The 17,500-nt window shown below is 41.5% G+C and overlaps 1 protein-coding gene across 4 annotated transcripts in view; it reads right to left on the reverse strand.

Annotated features, from left to right (window-relative positions):
* Mip (Myoinhibiting peptide precursor) overlaps positions 1-17,054 on the reverse strand; it is a 355,890-nt gene extending 338,836 nt beyond the window's left edge. For all 4 annotated transcript variants that reach the window (XM_076176469.1, XM_076176468.1, XM_076176466.1 and 1 more), the window contains exon 1: positions 16,739-17,054. The gene's annotated coding sequence lies outside the window, so the exon portion shown is untranslated. The remainder of the gene's footprint in view (positions 1-16,738) is intronic.
* Positions 17,055-17,500: the final 446 nt, after the last annotated feature.

Below are 17,500 nucleotides of genomic sequence, written 5' to 3' on the forward strand. Positions count from 1 at the left end.
CCTGGCGTATGACGGCCCCAATTGATGACGATGGTGATGTTAGTTTCAGGTCCGTCCTACACTTGGTTTGTGAAACAGAGACTTTATGAATAAAGTACATTTATTGACCATTTATCGGAATCGGAAGCTTGGAGCAGTGTCGGGACTCCGTATCGGAATCGGAAGTTTAGGGCAGTATCGGGACTGGTATCGGAATCGGAAGTTTAGGGCAGTATCGGGATTCGTATCGGCATCGTAAGTTTAGGGCAGTATCGGGACTCGTATCGGAATCGGAAGTTTGGGGCAGTGTAGGGTCTCGTATCGGCATCGTACGTTTAGGGCAGTATCGGGACTCGTATCGGAATCGGAAGTTTAGGGCAGTATCGGGACTCGTATCGGAAGTTTAGAGCAGTATCGAGACTCGTATCGGAAGTTTAGAGCAGTACTATTTTATTATTATTATGATTTTTTCTCGCATCCGACCAAGATATGGACCAAAAGGTCTCCTGTCGGCATGCTCCGCCTTTGTAATCCTTTGTAATCCTTTGTATCGAAACTGGTATCGGAAGTTTAGAGCAGTATCGAAACTGGTATCGGATTTGGGAGTTTAGAGCAGTATCGGGACTTGTATCGGAATCGTTCAAAATGCTGGTATTGTTTCATCACTAACTGCCAACGTTATGCCCAAACTCTGTGGTGAACTGTGAAATTAACTCAAAGTTCTGGTCCTTACGAAGGAACTTTCACGCGGCTCAAAACAAAGGTCACTGTCTCATCATCTGCTGGATCACATGAACATAAGAATGAAGGAGACTGCAAGAGGCCATAAGGCCTACACTACGCAGTTCCATGTTCCTTGCCACCTATCATCCCCATCCATGAAGTTAATTCAACTTTTCTTAAAACAATCGATAGTTTCAGCGCTCAATACGTATATGGTTACTAAGTCTATTCCATTCGTTAACCACTTTGTTGGTAAACCAGTTCTTGCCCATTTCCTTGTTAAACCTAATTTTGCCCAATCTAAATTCATTACTACGAGTCCTGCCCTGCTGTCTTGATATGATGACCTTACCTGCATCGCCCTTATTAGATAATGTGAAGTGAGGATGTCTTTCACTCTGAAAGAAGAGTCTGAAGGAATCAATTTTTTTTTTTTTTTTGTGAATAAACAATATGTAGATCGGATAATTTCCAGGGAGAGAAAAGTGACTGCACAAGTAAGGGAAAGCTGAAGGTGCCTCAGGGACTGGAGAGAAAGGGTTAAGAGGAAGGCCGGTGAGCTAAACACAGAGAACAGTTGGAGCTTTATTCACTGACGTTTCGTCTTCACCAAGACATTCTCAAAGTACATCAGAGAATGTCCTGGTAAGGACAAAACGTCAGTCAATAAAATTCCAACTGTTCTCTGTGTTTAGCTCACCGCCCTTCCACTCATTTCTCTTCCATACTTCAACAAAGAGGGTTAAGTCCACAGATGTCGGACAGAGGGAAGTCTCAGTGCCGCTCCAGGGTTGCTCAACCGACGATGGCATTAAGATCTCCTTCGTGGTGGATGAATCCAAGGAGCATCCTCGAGTCTGAGATGAGCGACGAAAGAGTCTGTGCCATTGAGCGTTATTCTTTGTTGGAGAAAAGTTCATTACGTAGCCCTGATCCACTTCTTTGAACCTTTCTGACAAGTTGAGAGGATTGAATAATATTTTTTAACAGAACTGGGCGCGTTCCTCGATACGTTCCTAGGTGCGTTCCACTTTAGTTTGGCCGCGGTTAGTTCTTCCAAACTATTAAAGCTTAAGAGACGGTTCACACCGAAATAAAACTCCGGTAGGCCACATATATACTATACCAAAGAAAAAATTCGTAGGCAACATCCTAAAGGTAGGCCACTTACTATATCGGCACCTATGCTGCTTTAATAGTCTGGGAGAGCTAACCGCGGCCAAATTAAAGCAGAACGCATTGAGGAACGCACCGAGAAACGCGCCCAGCTCTGTCTTTTAATATGTGAGAAATACCCACACTGTTTCACTCCCTGTGACTGAAAAAATATCACAACACTGATATCACCGGCGTCCAAAGACCAATTTATAAAGATTGTAGAGATTTATCAGCAAGTAGTAAAAAGTAGAAAGAGTTGCTTAAGCCCCAGCAGTCAAATCAAGCCTACGACCTGTTTGCGACCACTTCCTTCGGCGGACGGTGGCATTTCTGTGTCTCTCACTCGTGGTTAGCGCCAGGTGGCTATTTCATAATAGTCATCTATTTCATGGCGGGGAGGAGGAGGGGAGGATTCATTCCAGTTGCAGCATTGTCTTGAATTTATATATATATATATATACATATATATATATATATATATATATATATATATATATATATATATATATATATATATATATATATATAAACAGAAGGGACAGCACAAATCAGCCTGGTCGCCGGTGGTCGGAAACAGGGCCCTTACAGAATAGTGAGGCAAGAATGTATGAAAAAATTCCTTGGAGTTTTATATGGATGGTATGCACCGAAGAATAAAAAAAAAAAATCGTGTTCTTTGAAGATATACGAGTACAAAGCTACTGACGGTGTATTGATGTGCAATATGGACAACAAGAACTGCCTAGGGATAGAGAAAGGGCAGCTGTTATGTGAAAATTTAATATTTTGTCTCAGTATATGGCTTATGGTCTGAACAGGTGGCCGTGACCGGTTACCTCAAAATTGACATTTTCTACTCTTCATTGAATTTGCAAATATATATATATATATACAATGATCTTATTCTTTTATCAAATTTATTCCCTTTTTTTTTTTTTATTAAAAAAAAGCATTTGATCAAATGTCTGTTCGATCAAATGTATACTCAGTCAAATGTCCGAACGGCCATTTGTCTGCGTGGCCAATTGTCTCCGTGGCCAAAAGTCCGGGAACCATCGCCACAGGATTAATTTCAGCTAAGAACGGGACCGAAGGCAATCAAGAGGTCCAGCCTAAAAGGAAAAAAAAGCTGCGATTTTATCCATTTAAGAGCCCCGCTTTCCACTGAAGGGTTTGAAAGCTGGAAATGTTATTTTTTATTCTTTTCTACCAGTATCACCGGTACATTTACGATTATTCAATGCTCTTTTCAATTAATTTTGTGACTCTATTTTACATTTTTACCACGGTGTGACTGTCGGAACACACCGCAAACAATGTAATCCCGGCTTCACTTGAAACAAGCTCGAAAGCTGGACTCAGCAATAGCGGGGCGACATTTTCCCTTTTATCTCGTCTGGCGCCAATCTACTCTCTCTATTTCCACGGCATTCCCTTGGTAGCAAAATAGTTATGGTCCATTTTTCGGGACCGGCTTTGTTGATAAATCCAAGATCGGGTTTCCGTCCATGAAAGTCGGTTTGATAACAGATGCCACAGCTGTGATCGATGGAGACCCCAGGGTGAGCGCCTGGGTGCGGGTGGGGAGGGGGGCGATTGTGATGTTGGAGGTCACCTTTGTAATAGAATGCGGGCGCCTGCTGAAGAAGGAGATATTACTTTATATTGAAACATGCATGTATCCACTTACACACACACACACACACACACACACACACACACACACACACACACACACACACACGTCGGCTCGGTGGCGGATTGGTAAAGCACTGGCCTCACAAGCCAGAGAACCGGGGTTCGATTCCCCGGCCGGGCGGAGATAAGTTGGGTTTGTCTCCTTTCACGTGTAACCCCTGTTCACCTAGCAGTGAGTAGGTACGGGACGTTAGTCAAGGAGTTGTGACCTTGCTGTCCCGGTGTGTGGTGTGTGAGTGGTCTCAGACCTACCTAGAGATCGGCAAATAATGAGCTCTGAGCTCACTGCCGTAGGGTGGTGTCTGGCTGTCTCGACAGAGACTGCAGCAGATCCGAGGTGAATACACACACTCACACACAAACCCGTGATCTTAGTTGTCTCTCGGGAAACGAGGATGACATTGTCACACACGATATATACATACAAACACACACGCACACACGCACACACACACACACACACACACACACATTATCTTGGTTGTCCTTCGAGAAACGAGGATGACATTGTTACACACATAATACACACACACAGATACAAAGAAGGGTCACTAGGAGCATTGCTCCCTTCCCGTAAAATACAACTAGGTAGTAAATATAATTAGGTAAACACACACACACACACGTTCATTCAGTAAATGTTCATCGTTCGTCGGTTAATATAAATTGTCTACCGTTACTGTGTCTAAAATGTGAACAGGTGGTCAGGAATTCGAGTCGTATTTATCACCCAATCGTAGCATGAAAAACAACCAATTTTCGGCGTCAATCGGGTTACAAAACCGAGCCAAAACAGTTACACGAAGCGAGAACGAGCAAGTGCTATGATTGGTCGCTGCTGTTGACCAATAGAATTAAAGTTGTCGTCAAGCGTGCCCGTTTTCAAAACAGCTGTTTGACGGCCGTTTAATTTATGGAGGTCTTGTTGGCAGTGTGTACATGTGTCTTCTCGATTTTTTTTAATGAAGTAGTAGATGTGCCGGCGAATCAGGCCATACTGATTTATTTAGTTTGATAAGTGGTAAAAGAGGGAAGTTAGAAGACAGAGTGATGAAGAAAAAGTAATTTGTGATCTACGAAGCTTTGTGAATTGATTGTCCCAACAACTAATGGACAGCTTAGACGACTAAAGAGTATTCCTTCTAGACATCTAGAATCTTTTCTAGAATATAAGTGTTTGAGATCATATGCACTCACACTGTAAAATGTTCATGTTACTAAGCTTATGCCTTCATTTTTTTATCTTTAACTTTCTGAATTGTAAATTTCTTGTTTTTCTTGCTCAACAATTTTTTCATCTAGTTACTGTAATGCAAACACACACACACACACACACACACAATTCAATCGCAAGGATTACTGGTTAGAGTATGATGAAAATGACAGACGAGTTTGAAACGCTGTAGTCAAATTGTCAAGTGCAGTAATCTCTCACATATAGATCAAACACTAGAATAGAAATATAATGTCTACGATGGCATAAGTATATCAAAACCAAATGCTGAAGTAGAAGGAAAATTGAATTCAAAGTGTGCGATGACAACGTTTGGACAAAATTCAAACGCTGGGTGTTAGAGTAGGATGAAAATGACAGATGAATTTCAAACGCTGTAGTGATATTTTCAAGTGCTATATGGCACATCACACAAATAAATCAAACGCTAGGATAAAGATATAATGTGTAGGATGACATAACTGTATAAATTCAAATGCTGGATTGGAATGAAAAATAAATTCAAAGTGTACGATGACAACCTATACACAACATTCATACGATGGGATCATTGGTTAGCGTAGGATGAACATGACACGGATTTCAAACGCTGCTGTTAAATTGTCATGTGCAGTATGGCATCTCACATGTATAAACCAAACTCCCTCTGCAGGAAGAAACAACACATTAGTCTGTGTCAAAAAGCTAATGCTTTGTTTATACACGTGACGGATGTACATGACCACTGCACTGACTGGAACAACTCACAAAAGATTATTACAAATAAAATTTTCGTCGATAAGATCATCATGGAATCTAGCTTTATCAAACTTACTACTATTTGAACATGAATTCTGCAATGTACAAACTAGATCGATTGATTATTAGAAAATTTGTTAAACAGTTCAGAAACACGAGTTTGGTGTCGGGTGTAAAGTCAGGTCAGATGATTTCTTCTCCTTGTCCTTCTCGCTCTGTATATGTTACTACAAGTCCCAACATGACCTAACTCTATGGTGAACTGGGAAATCAAACTGAAATTTTACTCCTCACGAGGGAACTGGCCGAGTCACACGGCTCAAGACAAAGGTCAGTGTCTCATAACAAGGGAGAAGACTGCAAGAGACCATAAGGCCTACACTACGCAGTTCTATGTCCTCTTAGTCTGTATACTCCACTCTGTACCTTGATAAGGTCAATACAGATGAAAAATATTTTTTGTTGTCTCTCATTTTCCATGTGGTGATCTGGAATCCGTACACACACACACACACACACACACACACACACACACACACACATACACACACATACATATATGCATATATATATATAAATATGTGTGTGTGTGTGTGTGTGTGTGTGTGTGTGTGTGTGTGTGTGTGTGTGTGTGTGTGTGTGTGTGTGTGTGTGTGTGTGTGTGTGTGTGTGTGTGTGTGTGTGTGTGTGTGTGTGTGTGTGTGTGTGTGTGTGTGTGTGTGTGTGTGTGTATACCGGTATGTATAAATAACAGAAATGCTTTTTCCCATACTCCATCCATTATTGTGATTGATTAGACAAAGTCTGTTGGAAATGAATATATTGGAAACTGCAGTGCTGCGATTGGTCTGTGGTCAAGTGAATTCTCCCCAAATGATGAAAGAAAAAAATACTTTGCACACGCATGTGAACGGTTTTTGTACGAAGCACATTAATCCGTGAGAACAACTCGGCTACTACACCACCTTGTCGTTAATTCATTCTTTCACACATAATTCACCCACATCTACCACTGATTTTGCAATCTCTTTTCCTTGTTCAATAGACGTTTCACGTACATCTGAAAACCCCTTTACCCTATCTCTCCATCCGTCTCGTTCTCGGTCTCCCTCTCCTCTTCACCCCACCCACTTCTGCTAGTGCTAGTCTACACTAGTCTAGTGGCTACACCACCTTTTTTGCTCTCCTGAGGTCGACTATTAAGAAATTGCATTCACCTTCAAGGTACGTTTTGCTCTTCGGTGCGATTTTTAGCCTGCTACCACAGCCAATGGTAGGTGACGCGCATCCTACTACCCGGCATCCTATCTGGGTAAGCGCGTTGGTAGATTCGGTTAGAATGATCAATCTCGTACTTTTCAGCTCGAAGCAAAAGAGCCCCATAAAAAGAACAGTGATCTAGGCAAGCGTTTGATGAGCATCGTCGAGCCATGAACGATCATCGTTGAACGATAATCGCACCGAGCGAAACGTAGCTTTACGCTTTCGAATCGCTGGTTGATCACGTTGGGCGGTATAGTGTCAACTCGTAAAACGCTGCATAAACCTCGAGCCGTGGTCGTGGGCTTCACATATTTCATTCTGTTCAACGCTAAGCGATCAGACCCAGCTGAGAGAACCTCACTATAGCGGTTAGGCTGAGTTCTGGGCCCTCGGCAGGAATTTTTGTAGGGGAAGGGGTAGTCAGGAATTTTTGAAGGGGGTGAGTAAAATTAAAGATATCATGCGTATATGGTTAATGGTATATATCAAGGTGCAGGTTTCAAATTGGTCGCATAGGCATATATTTACATTATCTACATGTCTGTTGAGCAAGGAAGGGAGAAGGCAGGATATAGGAATGAGTGGAGGATGTGTATGGATGAAACGCAAGGAGAGGAGGGACGGGGGATGTGGGAGTTATGAGGTGCTTATGTGTGAATGATATTTTGACGCAGCAACCCGAAGGCCTTGCTGTGTCTTGCTGCATTGCGTTTGACCCAGGGCAGTTGGTGGATGCAGGTATGACCCGTCATCCATGAGGAGGATAGAAGGGAGGGGCGGAAGGGAGTTGAACGCGTGGGGATAGGTACGTGCCTCTGACTTGGCTACCTCTCTTACAAGGGGGAAAAAGGTCTTGGTATATAGATGGATACAGCTGGATATAAGTTACGTTTGGACTTTCATCAGTCATATTCTGATATTCTATAACTTAAAAAATCAACGGAGTTATACGTGACGACTGGTAAAGTTTCGAACACATCCTGAATTTCTAGGGGGAGATGCCCCCCCTACTCCCCCTCCCGACACCCATAGTTGAGGTTACCTCACTTCCCACCTTCGCCCTGGTACCCTTTATATATCTTATTCTGGTTGACGTCAGGTGAACTGAATCGGGTTCTGGGACAGAATTGAATTGGCAGGGTTAAAAAGCAACGTTGCTTTTACTGCAGCACTTTGAACATAATTGATCATTTACCTAAAAAAAATTCTAACGAGGAACTAATCAGGCTGTGGCCCAAATCTGCTCAAACAGATCTGCGTCTAGCAGGAGGAAAGTACCAAAGGCAATGATCACACTGAAAGATTTCTGTCAAGTGATCGGCAATATCCAGTCAGGTTGCGTGAAACATCTACAACGGAAAAAAAAATTAAGACATTAGTGATCCTCTCAGATGTGTGAACATTGTGACGAATGTGGATAGGAGGTAAAGGGAACACGGGCTGAGGGAAATACTTTTATTCCTGACTAGTTTCGCCTGAGTGGCTTCTTCAGAGGAATGAAGAAGCCACTCAGGCGAAACTAATCAGGAATAAAAGTGTTTCCCTCAGTCCGTGTTCCATTTACCACCTATCCACATATCCTCTGAAAGTCATCGATAGTTGAAAACAGTTCATTAAGAGACTGTTCCAGAAGCCGTATTCAGGTCGCCTGATATAATTGCAGTGACGGGATTAATAGGGTCACTCTCATTGTAGCAGTTTGAGTACGAGTGTGTCGATAAAAAAAAAAAAAACACGTTAAAACCGTTAAAAACCGTTAACACTGTTACGCGAAAATAACTGAAATTTTGAAGAAGCAGATCCACAAGTTTCTCTCGGACGAAACTTTTTTTTTTTTTTTTTTTTTCTTTTTTTTTGTTGCAAAGTTCATACCTGCCAGTAACAGTTAAGCTTCGTTGACACGGGGGCGCTAGTTTAGTAGCCACTAGTGCTAGCGACTTGTAAACTAGCCCTCTACTTGCCCAATGTCTACGGATAGTTAGTCAACTTGCCTCATAACTATCCTAGTGTGAACGATTACTTGCCATAAGTTAAGTTGACTTGCAACTAGCACTAGCGTCTACTAAACTAGCCCCGTCTCAACGAGGCTTTACTTGCCGTTAGGTAAGTTAACTTATAGCTGGCAGTAGCGGCGACTAAACTAGCCTTCCCGTGTCAGAGAGTAACTGAAGTCTTGAAGGAGCTATTCTAAACACACTCTTCTCTTATATGGAATTTTATTTGTCTACTTTTTTTTTTACCTGCAACGTTTATGACTGCCAACCCGATACGCGCCATTTTGTTATCATACTAGTATCACCAGGCACTCATAGGCTTGTTTCCCACGTATCGACTTTTCGCCGTGTGTCTTCCACGACAGGACGTCGTGATCTCAAGTAACCATGGGTGTCTGTGGACGCTTTCACACGTCACGACCACGACTACGTGTGAAAACGTCCATAGACACCCGTGGTTATTTGAGAGCACGACGTCGTGTCGTGGACGGCGCACGGCGAAAAGTCGATACGTGTGAAACAAGCCAGAGAATACGTGTATGGAGATCACTCAGATTAGTGCGTCCATAATTTGACGGAAACGGACAACTTTATGGCAATATATTGTCACTAGTTATCGTTAACATTTAACCTGTGACTTTCTTGAATATCTAATGTCTCTTAACATTACAGATAAGAAAGTAAACGCAATAGTGCTTTGCAGAGGATTGGAATTAATCGGTGAGAAATGGAGGTCATGGGGAAGTGAGCCAGTTGTTGTTTGCGGATAACACTGCGATTGTTACTTCTTCTGGGAGAGTGAGACGGTTGATGACGGAGTTCGGAAGGGAAGAAAGCTTCGAGTAAATATGAACAAAAATAAAGTGATGAAATTACAGTGAATCTTGATTGTGGCAGTTTGCATGGACGTGAAGTGAGTGGCTTGAGAAAGTGGAGAGATAAGAACATAAGGATGGAGGAGACTATAAGAGACCATAAGGTCTACACTAGGAGGTCCCATGTCCCTTGCCAGCTCTCATCCTTATCCATAAAGTTATCTCATCTTCTCTTAAAACAGCCTATTATTTCAGCGCTCGTTACATGGTTGCTATGTCGTATGTGGTGAGTTGATGAGTGGGGGTGGAGGTGTATTATAAAGGAAACAAGTAAATATCTGGATGGAATGAAAAATGTACTTCGGAGTGAAAACAAGAAAAATGTTGACTGAAGGAATGGTTGTACCCTTGGAACTGTATGAGGCAGGGACTTGGAATATACGGAAGATGGAAAGAAAGAGAATTTTTTTTTAAGTATTTGGAAAAATGAGAAGTACAACAAGAACAAATGGAGTTCGAAATGAGGACTTAGAATATATGTAAGGCGGAAGGAGACTAAATACTTTTTTATGTGAAGTATTTGAAAAATATGACAAGAACAACAAAAACAGATGGAGTAAGAAATGAGATGAAGTAAAGAACGGAGGTGGAAAGTGAGATATCGGACTGGATCAAAGACTGCGGAGGTGGACTGGATTCATGAAAGAATAAGTGAGGAAATACTAGCAAAGATAGTTTGGGAAGCAGAAGTGGGTGGAGTGAGATTGAGAGGAAGACTGAGGATGCGACGGGTGGATGGAGAGGGCAAATGGAACTTCAAATGTACGTGAAATGTCTATTGAATAGGGAAGACGGAATGCAAAAAAGATCAGTGAAGGTAGGTGAATTATGTATGAAAAAATGAATAAATGACAATGCCGAAATAATTCTTGTCATATTCCTCACAATTTAAGTGGATGTTGACTCACTTTTCAATAAAGTTCGTGTGTGTGTGTGGGCGGTGTGTGTGTAAACGATCCCTGGTTATTGTATCATGCTGTGCCTTGCTGCATTGCTTTATGCCAAAGAACTGTGGTGGTAATCAGGCCGACTCTTCATCCCCTGCGAGTTTCAATTAAAACCGTGTACTAATTGGAATAATCTGCCCAAGATGTGGGGTTCCGTTTTGTCTTTACCACATTCTATACAGGGTAAAGGGACTTTTCTGTGTACAACACACACATATGCACTGTATGTATGTATATATATGTGTATTATATACTGATGTATATATGTAGATATGTATGCATGCATATATGTATGTGTATAGGTATTTATGTGTGCATGTATTTATTTGTGTAATGTGTGTATGTTTGAATGTATGTATGCATAGATAGTTTGCAGATGTATCTGAAGTATATGGATACACATGTGCCTGTGACATTTCAAGGTTTGGGAATATTTTTTACATTCCAAGTCTCTCTCTCTCTTTCTCTCTCTCTCTCTCTCTCTCTCTCTATCTCTCTCTCTTTTATTTTATTTATCTATCTATTTTTTCTTCTTGACCCTCGTCCCTCGTGTCTGATTTGTCTTTCACTGCTTGTACTAGTCTGCGAGCATTTTTGGATGTTTGCCGCTTTGTCGTCGGTGACTTTGCTTCCCCAAAGTTCCTACCTCAAAGTTACCGCGCAGCTGAAATGAATCTCCTGGCAATGGTCAGGATAAAAAAAAAGGAGACGGAACGGGGGGGGGGGGTTGTCGAAATAGCCTCACGACAATTAGAGGTAAGGCCATGTTCACACTAGCGGAACAGCGGCGATTCAACTACAACATAAGCCAATGGAAGCGTTCGCAAACAACCACGCAGTAATTCCTTGACTATGGGGTATGCAGCGGTTCAAACCGCTAGTGTGGATAAGACCATTCATTCTGGTACAGAAATGGTTGATTTTGTATCCCGGTTTCCTGTGTTGAATTTGTTAACTATATGGGGGAATGTAACACACAATAACATAATAAGAATGGAAGAGACTGCAAGAGACCATAAGGCCTACACTAGACAGTTCCGTGTCCCTTACCACCTGTCGTACATATACCACATACATATATACCAAAGGCTTTTTCCCCCTACACGGGGGGTAACCTATCCATAAAATTATCTTTTTTTTTTCTTTAAACAACCAATTATTTCAGCGCTCACTAGGTGGTTACTAAGTCTATTCCATTCGTTAACCACTCAGTTGGTAAACCAGTTCTTGCCTATTCCCTTCTTAAACTCTTTTAGAGCAAACGTTACGAAGGCAACTCTTGTAATTGTTATTAGACGTATATAACTCCTAGATAAATTATACTGATATTTTTGATGCGCTGATTTGTATAGGTTTATTAGAAATATTGGTCGCAGCCCATTTTAAATCTAACTTAATTTCACTTTCGTCCACTCCATATATCTGAATTTCATTTTCCCCATTGTGCAATGTGAATTAAACAGAGTTTAGTGTTTATGGGACTCTGTCGCTTGTCCCTGACTTTTCTATAATGACATAGAACCCCAATCTAATCCGTTACCCAGTGTCCATTTGGCAGTCTATATCTAGTTCGCGATGTAACAACTTTTAGTCAGTATAATGGTAAAGTAGAAATTTATACAAATCCTTGAAACGCTCTTCTAACATCTTCATCAGCGTCCGTTACGACAGAAATAAGCGTTTGTCTTTTCAGTAGGTACTACACATCATCAGCGTTCGTTACGACAAGAAATCAGCGTTCGTTACGACAGAAATCAACGTTCGTTACGACAGAAATCAGCGTTCGTTACGACAGAAATCAACGTTCATTACGACAGAAATCAGCGTTTGTCTTTTCAGTAGGCACCACACATTAGGTGATCGTTAAGCGATGCCTTGGTATCACTAGAACAGGGGAGGGCAACATTTTCTAAGCGTGGGTGCCAAAATCAGCCAAATCTTTGATACAAAATGTTCTCGCGTGCCAACAGAGTAACATAAATGATAGGCCTACATACGAGTATGGGGCCCCTTCTCTCCCGTCACCTACCAGGAGTGCCCCAATCTGCCGCCCAGCGAATCATGTCGTTACCAATGGCCACACAAAAGAATCTGGAGATTTGTCAGTTATTTGTTTTAAGGTAAGCTCTGGGTTTCACGTGCCCGAAGAAAAAGTTGTTAGTGTATCAGGCTTTGGCACGCGTGCCAAGGGTTACCCACCCTGCAACAGAAATTATTAAAATGTGCGTATTCAGAATGGTGTCCTGAAGAATACAGATTTCTGTGTGGCAGCGACCTAATACACATAGCAGGACATGGGAAAAAGAAAATAAAAACGCTCATAAGCAGTTAGCTCTACGGAACTGAAAATTATACGTCATTTTTAATTATTTTAGAAACCTCACTATGCGTAAGAGAAGGATTGTGTGTGTGTGTGTGTGTGTGTGTGTGTGTGTGTGTGTGTGTGTGTGTGTGTGTGTGTGTGTGCGTGTGTGTGTGTGTGTGCGTGTGACATTAGGCCAATTTAAGGAAATCTGTCGAATGATCTGCTGTACACAGGAAGACGGCCGTATTTTACAACAACCCTACCGGAAAGACGTCAGCATAACAATCGGAGTGTTCCTGTTCACAAATTAAGAAAAACTACTTATAGAACATAAAGAGATACTATACGAAATGTGAATGAAAAGAGGAATCACTATAAAACAAGTTCTACAGTAAGACAACATTCTTCGTTGTCACTATTGAAAGGCGGTGGATCAACGCAGCTTATGACGGTTATTGTTTTTTTTCTGGTTATCACTAGGTATATATATTTAATTATATCCAGGGATGGGCTATAAACCTGCTCTAACAGTCGGAGGAAAATAGCCCAATGTGATGACGCCTTTAGGTTAGATTTAACCCTCTGGGCGCCATGGTTGGATGATGTGATGCCTCATTCCAAATGGCATCCTCGGGCCTTCCTCACCGATCAAGCCAGGTCACCGTGGCGCCCAAGTCTGCGCGGTACCTGACGAATAACCTTATCTAACCCAACTCAACCTACCCTATATAACATAACATAACCTATCATAACATAACATAATCTAATCTAACCTCTCCTAACATAACCTACACTAGCTTAATCTAACCTATCCTAGCTTAACCTATTCCAATTTAATTTAACCTAACCTAACCTTATCTCCCCTAACCTAACACAACCTAACCCAAACCAACTCAACACAAACGAACCCAACCTAACCTAAACCAACTCGATCTGAAGCGAGTTTGAATCTATCGAGGCATTGTCGAACTCGAAGTCCACATCCTTCCACTCCGCCTCCTTCTGAACATGGCAGTAGAATGAATAGGGGATTGACGACACGTCACGGTCCTGAAGAGGATTGACGACCACGTATGTCTGGAGATAATCATTGCAATGTTCTTGTCCTCCTTAAATGTATTTTGTTCCTGATTACCATCAAACAGTCACGTTTCAGTAAGAAAACACCATCTCACCTTGAATGACAAAGGGTTCATCAATGAACATAAGAATGAAGGGGACTGTAAGAGACCATAAAACCTACACTAGGCAGTTCCATGTCCCCTACTACCTGTCATCTCCTTCCATAAAGATATCTAACCCTCTCTTAAACCAACCCATTGTTTCAGCGCTCACAACTACGTGGTTACTAAGTCTAATCCATTTGTTGACCACCCTATTAGTAAACCATTTTTGCCCATTTCCTTCTTAGACCTAAATTTGTCAAACCTAAACCCATTACCACTAGTCCTGCCCTGCTGTGTTCATGTGATGACCTTACCTGCATCGCCCTTGTTAAAGCCCTTGACCTATTTGAGTACCTCTATTAGATAACCCTGTCATTTGGGAGAGCCGAAAGCCTTTAATTGTGACAATCGTCACAGTTACCTCTGTAGGGGTAAAAAGCTCGTGGTAACATAATCGAATATTTTCATAAGAACATAAGAATGAAGGAAACTGCAAGAGACCATGAGGCCTACACTAGGCAGTTCCATGTCTATGACCACCTGTCATCCCCATCCATAAAGTTGTCTAACCTTTTCTTAAAACAACCGATAGTTTCAGCGCTCACTACATGGTTACTAAGTCTATTCCATTCGTTGACCACCCGGTTAGTAAACCAATTTTTGCCTATTTCCTTCTTAAATCTACCGAAGCGGGATACTTCTAAGTTAGAAATGACTGGCGTTAGATCAAATAAAAATCTTTCAGTATGACACATTTATCACAGTTGTCTGTGTGGGATAAATCGACACTTTAACCAGAGTGATACAGGCAAGGTCAGCATATTAAGACAAGAGTAACGACTCGTAGCACTGGGTTTAGATTGGAAGAGATGACAGGTGGTAAGGGACATGGAACTGCCTAGTGTAGGCCTTATGGTCTCTTGCAGTCTCCGCTATTGTTATGTAAAGTAAGCAAACAATATGATGGCGTCATTAGACACAACGGAATCCTCAAAGCGTAAAAATGTTTTCACAGTTGTTTGTGAATTTCAGCTTCATCATAACGCGTGGTTCCTCTCAGCTGAATAAAATCGTATGCCGCAAAACATGAAAAGAAAATCCCTTGAGCGATAAGAACATAAGAATGAGGGAGACTACAAGAGACCCTAAGGCCTACATTAGACAGTGCCATATCCATTACCACCTGTTAACCCCATCCATAAAGTTATCTAACCTCCTTTGAATAGAACTGCCACAATCGTCTTCGTAGATTTACTGTGCAGAGCTCAACGAGGAGCTTCTCCCAGAGTTTTTATTCTTCTTTAATGATAAAGGGTTTGTCTGAACGAAATGAACGCGTGTTGGGTCAAGGATGATCCAGGTCCTTCCATCGCATCCTTTCAGAAATCAGCGAGCATGACCCCTAGAGCGACTACGTCGTAAGATTTTTTTCCTGTAGTAGCTTGAACGACGTTCAGCATAGTAATATATTTCATGTCCTTTTTTATTTCTTATTTCTCTTTCTACTAAAGCGAACCTAAGATTATATCAGAAAATCTAAAAGTTTTCTGTGTTACCATGAACAACTTTCAGCATGGTAAAGTAGTTGATGGTCTTACAGAGAATTTTTTTTTTTTTTTCTTTTTTAAACGACAGACCATTTTCTGCATATGAGACGCTCCACTGACTGGGAGTGGGTCTCGATGGGTTAGTATCCCCTTCAGGATGTTAGATCAGTGTTTCATAACCTGAGGTGCCAGAAACCTTAGGGGGTGATGAAATAAAATTTAAGGGGTGCTGGGAGGTGCCGAATACATGACGGGAAGATGTCACTTTGAGTTTGTCCATCCTCTTTCCTTTTTCTCGTTTTTTTTTTTTTTCTATCAACCATGATGGCAGTTAGTCTTAGTTTTGATGAATTATGAATTAACAAAAAAAAAAAAAAGACCAAGTAATACCTCACTTTCTTTTATCCTAGTAATTAGACGTTAACCAAAGTCAAGGAGGTGCTACACTGCCTAGACCTGACTACTACAAGGGAAGAGCCCTTAAGGTCGGAAAAATTACAGAAACGCTGCATTAGATCGTTTCCTGCCCGAAGCCGAAATGTAAGATTTTTCAGTCAGTTGCGGTGATGGGAAGCTTTTCTTCAGTACGTGGTCGACTATGTGACGTCGATTTCCGAAAAAAGCAGATTATCATAACACGTTTCAATTTGTCGAGACATAAGGATACCTTCAAGTGATGAGGTATGACTAAAAAACGCCGGTGTAGTCTCATTCTTCGGACACCTTCTCAGTCAAGGTGTAAAACAAGAAAAGGTAGATTCACTGTAGCAAAAATAAATAAATAGATAATAATAAAATAAATAGAAATAAAATAGATAAAAAATATAATAAAAATACAATAATATAAAATAATAATAATAATAAAATAACAACATAATAACACGTCCCGGTGAGATGTGATAGTCGAATAACACGCATTAAAATAACAATAAAAAAAATCAAATAATAACGATAAAGAAAAAAGAACAATGATGATAATACGACGGCCTGGCGAGGTGTGTGGTCGAACACCTCGGCTTGTTTGTCGCTCAAGCGTCGCATCGCCAATTTTCCTTCCGAAGTAAGCTGACTCGTCCTTCTTTCTTACCTACAGCGCCTTCCTCTCACTTACCTTAGTTTTCGGAGATTTGGAGCACGAGGTAAAAGCCCTCAAATCGCAGGTGGTCCTTCCTTCAGAGAAGGAGAAAAACTATTCAGTTCAATTTCACTGGAGACCGAGTCAACAACAAGCGGCGAGAGAGGGAGTGTAGGAAGTGGACGGGGAAAGTGAGATCGGGGTAGCTAGCGAGCGATCCAGCCAAAGCCGAGGGGGATAGTTTTGGGTCGGCTGCGAGGAGTGAACGCGCGCGCGTGTGTGTATGTGCTCTGTCCGTGAATGCGCGGGCTGAGTCGTGTCCAAGGGAAGACTACGGCATTCGCCACGAACGCACTGGGTGCTCTGCGCCCAAACAAGGCTATATATATACGCGCCATTGCTGCTGCTGCGGAGGCGGTTCAGACGGCGGCGGCGGCGGCGGTGGTGGCGACACGAGAAGAAGAAAACCCGCCAAGCTTCTGGGCAGGTACGGGTTGCCCACATGTTACCAAAAAATAAATAGATAGATAAATAAATGAATAAACAAATAAGAAATAAAACATAAGATATAATAATAATAATAATGATAATAGTAATAATAATAATAATAATAGTAGTAGTAATAATGATAATAATAATAATAATGATAAATAGTAATAGATAGAATAATGATAATAATTGCTGGACACCTACATATCAATATTTTTTTTTTCAAAGTATGAGGCTGGACATGAGAGCATGTGCGCAAGGCTTTTGTACACAAACACCGATTAAGGCGCACACAGATGAACAAACAAC

This window comes from Oratosquilla oratoria, chromosome 39 (genome assembly GCF_046742065.1).
Source record: "Oratosquilla oratoria isolate Oo_2021 chromosome 39, ASM4674206v1, whole genome shotgun sequence".
NCBI classification, from domain to species: domain Eukaryota; kingdom Metazoa; phylum Arthropoda; class Malacostraca; order Stomatopoda; family Squillidae; genus Oratosquilla; species Oratosquilla oratoria.